The sequence below is a fragment of the Actinia tenebrosa genome, unplaced genomic scaffold (assembly GCF_029948245.1).
Source record: "Actinia tenebrosa isolate PJP-AT-01 unplaced genomic scaffold, QUT_ActTen_1.0 PGA_scaffold10__47_contigs__length_13832649, whole genome shotgun sequence".
NCBI classification, from domain to species: domain Eukaryota; kingdom Metazoa; phylum Cnidaria; class Anthozoa; order Actiniaria; family Actiniidae; genus Actinia; species Actinia tenebrosa.
This window is the reverse complement of record NW_028292570.1, coordinates 1,826,673-1,833,599: the sequence shown is the minus strand read 5'-3', so window position 1 is coordinate 1,833,599 and position 6,927 is coordinate 1,826,673.

Here is a 6,927-nt window from a genome sequence, read left to right as displayed (position 1 = left end):
CCTTCTCGACCATTCTCAAGTCTGTTCTGCCAACCCCAAGGCGGACTTTAGGACTCCCCACAGCACAGAAACAGTGTTTTCACTTCTTTCATAAACAAGACAAATTTCAATAAATGGTATGTGGGATGGAATGACGCCAAACCCTGAACCGTCCGAGCCCGTGCTGGGTGCTATTGTAAAGCATGTGATCCACCAATAGAATGTGCGACTTTATACCAGTTATTGTAATCCTTTTTTTAATAGGAATTACGCGGCAGTAATTTTCAAACCTCTAACAAATGGCACCAATACATCGCTTGACGAAGATGTTGCGCGACGAAAACGCTTTGCCAATTAAATGTTCTTTTCGTTCTCATTCTCCGTATATGAAACCATTCTTTTAAAGGTACAGGTCTGCCATCTGGTCTATGTAGCAAAAGTAGAAGTCTTGTGAAGTCTTCAAAGGTATATAAACATTTTTATATCGTTTTCCACGCACAGGAATTCGATGTCTGATGTGTCCTGTTTTCTGTACTTACTAGGAGCAAGTTTACCGTTGATCTGCGCTACAGAATTGCCAACAGATGTCCAGTTTGTTGGTGGAACGATGGTATGATAGGTTTCTACTCAGGATTGTGACTGGCCACTAAGTGACGAATTTCATGTTTGAAATGTTCATCAGAGGATTTACCAAGTCTTAAATAGAAATTCTGTCTGGCTGATAGCACATGGGTGGTCGTGTGTTTTTGACCACACTGGGAGCCAGATAATGGGATTCAAAAACTTTTACCAGATGATGAAAGCCCGCAATTGAAAGGGATTTGAAATTTGTGCAGGCCGTCGTTTTCTATGGAAGCTGTGAGAGAAGCGATTAGCGCATCAGCATAAACAGAAGCAAAAACGGCAATGGAAGGCTACAGAACATCAATAACGACAACAGTGGCCGACACACCAATAACTCGCGTCAAATACAATTTCAAGTTCAGAAAATCCTATTTTATAAGAGGAAAAGAATAATAAATGCAGAACGAAGGAAAGCTGCAAAAAAAAAAAAAAAAAAAAAAAAAAAACCCAGCTGCAGGAAACAATAGTAGCAGCAGCATGTTACAGCAGATGCATTTTAAGAACGGCCAATTCAAAAAAAAGCAACACAAAATCTCACATCTACATATTGTTGGTACAGGATGAATCAGTTTGAAGGAGTTAGTACAATCCTCTGTAACCACTCATTTCAGTGGGAGCTGTTTATCCAAAGTGCGTCAGGCACAAGGTACAATGTTTGTGATACCACACTTACTATGAAAGCTTGACTTCTTGAACTCAAATCATTCATTCATTCTTTCCTACCCTCGCAGTGCCCAGTTTGAAAGATATGTCCAAACCCCTGAAACCAAACAGCGAGAAACAGGTGCTTATATAACGTGTGATTCACAGAGGTAGGAAAACATTACTACTATCCTACTATTGAAGGAATAAAAACGCGTGCGGTGCTGGACAGTGTAAAGCACGCGGGGGTTTGTTGCAGAACACGAGAGGAGTGTAGAAGAAGCAACGACCATAACGGAGGGCTTCTCACACTTCTCGAGTATTTGCAATCCCCAAGTGACTTAGATTAGATTTTCTCTCATAACTCGCTCAATTGTTATCTTTAGAACTGTGGATTTGCTGGATATGTGGTCACGTGGGGATGTGGAAGTTATGCTGTGTTTGCCAGGCGTACAGGTAGTGGAAAACACTCTTTTTACCACTGTTTAGTTAACTGACTTACCCCAGGCACGCCAGTCAGGTATTGGTGTTTCTAGTGTTGTGTCTTATTTTTGTGTTGACTTATTTTGCTCTCCAAAAACAATGGTGTCGTTCAAGGCATTAGGAGAAAACCCAACAGACGTACCGTTAGAGCTGGGAAACGCAGGTGTTTGGGATCTATACCGGAGGTACTTGATAGCAAAACTCTCTTTATATCAGTCCCAGTTAGGGAAAGCGTTTATGATTTCAAGCATGGGTGGGAAATAGAAATTGGTGAACCAAAAAAAAAAAAAACATCTTCTACCCTTATTGGTTGTGTGTTAGTTTGTTTTAGTCTTTTTTTTTTTCTTTTTCTTTTCTTTTTCTTTTTTCTTTTTTTTTTTGTTTGTCGTTTTCTTTTATGTGTTTGATATGATTTTCAGAAGTTTTAACACAAAGTCCTGGGAAAAAAACCACTAGAATTTGCTCTTTCCTTTGGTAATATAATATTTCCATGTCATTTGGTTTGGTGTTTCCAGACAATTAGGTTCATCGTTAATCCAAAAAGGACAGCGGTAAGCTAGTGGAGTCTGGGCCCGCGCAAGGTAATGGGGGCTAGGTCCTCTATGCGCTAGAGACTTCTTCCAAGAAAGAACGAGGACCAAGGTTTGTAACCCTTGGTGTTGATAGTGTATGCGATTTTTTACTGAATATCCAAGTTCAGAAACTTTACTTTGGTCACAGGTCACCAAAACGTATCCCTTACCTTTTGCCTATTATTTTGTTACTACAATATGTTGGTAATGTTGTCCATCCCACGTAAAATGGCCATTTTTTGGGCTGCGTCGTAACTAGAAACGAAATACACAGATAATGAACTGAAGGGACGCTTATGATATAACTAAGGAAATGCATAGAGAGTAAGTAACACAAAGGGAGTCGTCGCTTTAATGACGCTCATAAACGCGCAGTGTTTCATTTTACGGCGGCGGTTTTGTCTCTTTATTAGCTGGCGATGGGCGATGAAGAAAGTTGGATTCACTTACGCTTGAGGTATATTTATTTATTTGCTTACAATATTATCCTTTTTAAGTTAAGCATGTGTTCCAAACTTATTTTTGGGGATACGTTTTTCGTTATTTTTGCCTTGTCTTGGATGATATGGGGCTTGTTCTGTTATACGTATTTTTAGAATTACGCGCGTGAAAATACTGCACAACTGTTCTATCGCTTCCACTTTAGTGTTACGTGAAGCAGGCTAGTTAGTATGACTGCAATATAAAGCGTCTAGACTTTTGGGGGATCGTGCATGTGATTGGCTATGAAATGGTGCAATATAAATTATTATTATAACTCAGGACCTTCAACCGACAATCAATTGCTGGTTGTGAATGTCTGAGAAAAGAACTTGCGTACGTCATGTGGGCTTCATCATGTACTTTGCCAAACTAGCCCATCTATGCACCTCTTGCGGTAATGCAAAATGATGTGACTCGAGTATTTGAGGACTGAACCCTTATGGTTGTGACTTTAATATTACACGTACCTTCTGGACCAATCAACTCGAGAACCAGAGGAATGTACTCCAGGAAAGATTCACACGTGTGGAGACCGAGGGCCAGCAGAACAGGTAAAAAAACCACTGGCGGTAGTATTTAATATATGTAGATATATTTAATATGTATAAGGGACAAGGATTGTGGAGTGCTACGCGTGATTCGGTTGCTTTGGTCCTCTTTCTTTACATTTTTAATAATATCATATGCCGCGTTGCCTCATAATTTATCTTATCTTTTCTTCTTTTATCACATGTTATGTATCTTAAAAAAGTCTAAAAACGTGGGGTACTACAGAGAGCGGGTCTTGTTCGTAACATCTCGTGACATGTTTTAAAGTCATTGATTCATTTGCAGCAACAAAAATGCCTTTTTGATTAATTAATAAAGTGTCTTTCTTTATAAATTCTAAAAGTTGACGATAATGGGGGTACCATTAAGGGATCTGTAATTGGTCTATTCACTTGAATCTCCAATACAGAAGTTATTACAGAAGAATATAATGGGGGGGTACCACAGAGGAGATTCTATAGTAGGTCCCATTCAATTGAACTCCCACTACGAAGATATAATAAATATTTCTACTTCGATTATGATTCTAAGGTTAAAGAAATGGAAGAACGTTCCAAGAAAACATCTGAAGAGTTAAGCGACTTGAAAAAAAAACTTGCCGACTCGGAAAAGAAAAGAAAAAACCTTGAAGAAGAAATACAACCAGGTATATGAATGATACAAGGAGATTTGTAAGATGTCCTTAAATTTGAATATTGATGCTTAATACTTCTTTTTAGGTTGTTTCTAAGGAGGGGAAGTATTGTGAGTGAATTGAAGAAGAAAAAGAGGTATGTGAGTTGAATGCTGTAAATTGGTACGCTTGTTAGGATGCGGGTGCAAGTCAACAATGACCAATATTCCACCTTTTCGGCGTAGCTTTAACTGTCAAGAAAGTTCGGACATTGTTCTCGGTGTCCATTACAAACTCACTGACTCTAAAAAGAAAATTCCAATCGATATTTTCTTCGTAGCTTTTAAAAGCCGCAAGAAAAGCTTGTTAATCACGTTATTTAAAAAAAAAATGATATTTTGCTTTTTTCGTATTTTATAAAGCTAAGCTAAACAAACCAAGAAATAATTCGCTAAAGTGCGACCACGTGTAAGGAAATCAGAGATCAATATACGAAACTTCTTGGGACCCTAACACAATACAACCCCAATTTTGAATAAGAGATTTCTCTTTGGGGGGGATATAAAGGCTTTCGAAATTTATCAAACGAAATAACTTTGGAGGTACTTGGCTTTGGCTGGCTTTGAGAATGGGAGTAGTTAAAAAAGCTTTTGGGTGAAGGGGGAGGGAGGGAGACTAGTGCACATCGTCCTAAGAATTGGGTTAATTCTTTGCTGTGTGGTTTTCCTCTTTAGCTGAAAAATGTCTTCGTGACGATAACCAAACACTATGGAACGAAAAAGTTGTCGCAGATGGCAAAAGAAACTAGAAGTAAACAGAGACCAAATATAGGAAAAAGGTATAAAATAACTGTGCATGTGTAGGGATTAGGACCGTTGTATCACAAGTGTATCGAAACTTTGCTCAGCACTTTACTATCACAGTAAACGTGATATAAGTAAGTAGCGTGAGAGGTCGGTTGGCTTCCTGAAGTCGTTGAGAATTGTTAAATGGTCCAATTTGAACGACAAAACCCGGAAATTTCAACTCTGCTGTCTTGTTCAAGTAGCCTTGAAAATGGGGGTAAATGAGTTGTGGAAGGTCCGCGGGTGACATGTGTTCAATCAATTTGTATGTAACATCTGTTACGCGCGGACTATAGGGACGTTGGCCAGGATGGCGTCATTTGACTCCTACTACCACAATGCTGCGCGACGAATTCTTTTTATTTAACAATTTGTATATCCCTCGATGAGATACTAAGGCAATTGGTGCTAATTAAACTGAACAAAAGAAAGTGTGCAAGGGCGTATGGTAAGTAGAGGTCAATGACGCCATCGTGCAAAATTCATATTGACATTAAAAAATTATTCTCTGTAGGGAGGTTAGTGAGCTACAGGAACCAGTAATGATCGAGGAGACACTTCGAGACCACAGCAGCCATCGCGTGTGCACCCGATGATACTGACAGGTTAAGATATTCCCTCTTTTTCACCTACCCTTTCTCCATCCCCCGGCTGTTCACTCATCACCAAACCCTCCTCACTCCACCTCAAATCTTTAACCCTTAACTCATCTCCATATGACCCTCGCTCTTCTCTGCTGCCCTTGCTGACACCCCACTCTTCCACCCCCCCTCTAACCTCTTTTTCACTTCCAACCTTCCTACCATTCCTCCCTCCCAATCTGGTTAGGGATGTTCATTTTGCCCAGACGTATTTTTGAGGAGGGGGGGAGGGGGTGGGCTGGGGTTTTCAGTCGGCACGTAAAAAAATATATTTCATTTAAGGGAGGAAAATTGAATAGTGTGCTCATTGATAAAATACGTTCTTCTGCACTGAAAGAAAGTTGTTCGAAGTTCTCAAGGTTTTGTGTTGGTCCCCCCATGGAAACTCCAGGAAGGACAAATGTGGTCGGGCATCTCAAAAGCAGCAAACTAAATCGAGACGAAAAAGAAGATAACAGGCCCAGCAAGCAGAACGAACAAACACCGCAAAACAGTAAACCCGTGTGGAAAAACTGATATGAAAACAGATAGTGCTAAATAAATAATGCAAAACGTTCGTTTTTGTGTGTAGAGTGACGTACCATCCGTGAAAAGTTAACTAACCCATGTACAAGTCGAGCAAAAGTTTTATAGTCTACCAGCTATTGAGGTGTGACTGAACTTACTAACTTGTGCAAATTTGTGCAATTTTTTACCAAAAGTTTTTCCAGATATACCACTCATTTCAATAATAGTTAGTCACAGAAAAGCACAAAAGCTGAGGACCAGCAAGGATATGGGTAGTGGTAGTTACATTTACGTTTCAACCGCTGATATACTTGAGATCTTTACCAGTTATAGTTCTCACCTTCTCTGAGATCCTCAACTGCTGCAGTTTGTCAAAAGCTTTAATTGGGATATGAATAGTTCCCATATTCTAGGCGATCAGATGTTCCGGTTTTGGGACTAAATTTAAACTACTTATTGAAATAAGTATATAGTATGCACTCTATATTTTTGCGTTATTTGATTTAAAACGATCGATCGATACGAACACGAAATAAATATAAATTACATTTCATTATTAAATTACAGAGTTCCGCAGATCTAGATTGACACAGGTTGTTTATTTTTCGAAAGACTGTTTTATTTGTATATAATTACTTTAAAAATGAAATCAGAGAAGCATTAGCAACACAAAAACAGCAACAAAGATAAATACAAATGTTAATTAATGAATTTCAGAACTACACTCGTCCTAAGTCTTGGGAACTACAGATTTTAGTATGACAATACTTTCAGCCAATCACAGCACACATCAGTGGTCATCCAATAATAATGCGTGAATATGGCACCGACACGGTCACGGTAGGCACGAGAAGCTACATTGGACTGAAAGTCTTTCGTGTGTTGGGTAGCACCGCGTTATAGTAGATTAGCAATAACACAAAACAATGTAATGTTCAATGGCAATAAAAACTTACTACTTGGTAAAAAGGTTCACATTCCTCAGTATC